The sequence below is a fragment of the Ailuropoda melanoleuca genome, unplaced genomic scaffold (assembly GCF_002007445.2).
Source record: "Ailuropoda melanoleuca isolate Jingjing unplaced genomic scaffold, ASM200744v2 unplaced-scaffold67351, whole genome shotgun sequence".
Taxonomy (NCBI): Eukaryota; Metazoa; Chordata; class Mammalia; order Carnivora; family Ursidae; genus Ailuropoda; species Ailuropoda melanoleuca.
In genome coordinates this window covers 1-1,404 of record NW_023242005.1, presented here as the reverse complement: position 1 = coordinate 1,404, position 1,404 = coordinate 1, and the positions used below count along the sequence as shown (strand labels likewise).

At 42.0% G+C, this 1,404-nt stretch overlaps 1 pseudogene; it reads right to left on the bottom strand.

The window, feature by feature from the left end:
* Positions 1 to 6: 6 nt before the first annotated feature.
* On the bottom strand, positions 7 to 1,329 carry LOC117800271 (annotated as a pseudogene).
* Between the last annotated feature and the right edge of the window lie 75 nt (positions 1,330 to 1,404).

The following is a 1,404-nucleotide window of genomic DNA, read 5'->3' as shown; positions in this document are numbered from 1 at the left end:
TTGTGCTGTGAAGGGAGGATGCCAAGCTTTGCAGAGTGGAGACTGGGGATTTATGCCTCGTGCGTGGGGGAGGAGACGAAGTCCTTGCTAGTCCTACCTCGAGTGCCCCGAGGTCAGAGCCTATGTAGAGAGCTTGGTTAGCTTCAGAGAATGCTAGGGCGAGTATGGAGGAGTCTCAGTAATGTTCTCTTTTGGGGAAAGCTGTGTAATGTAGGTTGGTAAACGACACGTTTTTGTGCAGTCGTAAACATGTTTAGCTTGTGTGGTTCGAAATGTTGGCATTTTTACGTTTGTTTATTTTTTGGATGAAGCCCTTTTGTGTACATAGTAATAGTCTGTACATCTTTTTTCCGTGTTTTGGTTCTTTTTTATGCCTTTTATCCCTTACAGGTTTTTAGCAGTTTTATATATTATGAGCTATGATAAGTTTTTTGTTTTCATTTAGTGTATTAGTATTGGAGGCTGTATTGATTTTCATTCTTAGGTTGTAGGTTTAATGACGATGATTTCGATATTGTAGCATACACATATGCGTTTGCAGAGAAACTGAGTTCATTATTCTGTTTTTTTTGAAGTTGAAGAATTTGTTTTGTTGGCACATCATTTATAGGATAATCAAAGAGGAGACGTATAGCCTTGGCTTCACAAAAGTTCACAGTGTTATTTTAAGCACGGCTGTTTCCAGCATTGACTTATCAAGCACTTCAAATAATGCCATTTGATAGTGTGTGTGTTTCAGAGAAAGGTTTTGCCATTAAATCCTATGTGTATTTGAAATTTTCTGGTCAGTTTTGCCCACTTGATGACAAGAGGTAGGTTATTTGTTGGTGATGGATACCATCTTTTGTGAGTAGTCTACATTGACCTGGCCCTGTGCTCCCATCACAGAAGCAATGGGGCATTTCTGGGCATCAGGTCTCACAGATCACTGGGATGGAGAAGGACGTGTCAATTTTCATACATTCAAATGGGTTTTGATCTCACACTGGATTAAGTATCTTCAAAAGCTTCTTGGGGCCATGATCTGTTTGGACAATGAGTGAGTGTATGTAAGAGCTGAACCCTGAGGTTACAAATGCGATGTAAGGGTTCCTGGAATTCAAGTCTGGCTGTTCACTTCAGCCCGCACATTCCTCCGTGTGTGTATGTAATCTGAAGCAACACAGTCTGGTTCAGGGGACAGTCTACCAGCATCAGGAGATTCCGGCGAGCCATGTCCGGTCCCTCTTCCCCAGGGTCCCATCCATTCTTCAATAATACAGATTTGTACTTGTTATAGTTTTGTAGCTCACCCGTCTTCCCTTCATTGATGGTCTCCAGACTGAGTCTTCATCCTCTGTTCTTGCTTCTTGCCCCAAGTCGGGGCCACTTGGCATCCTAAAATGGTTTCTATTATACTGTAAG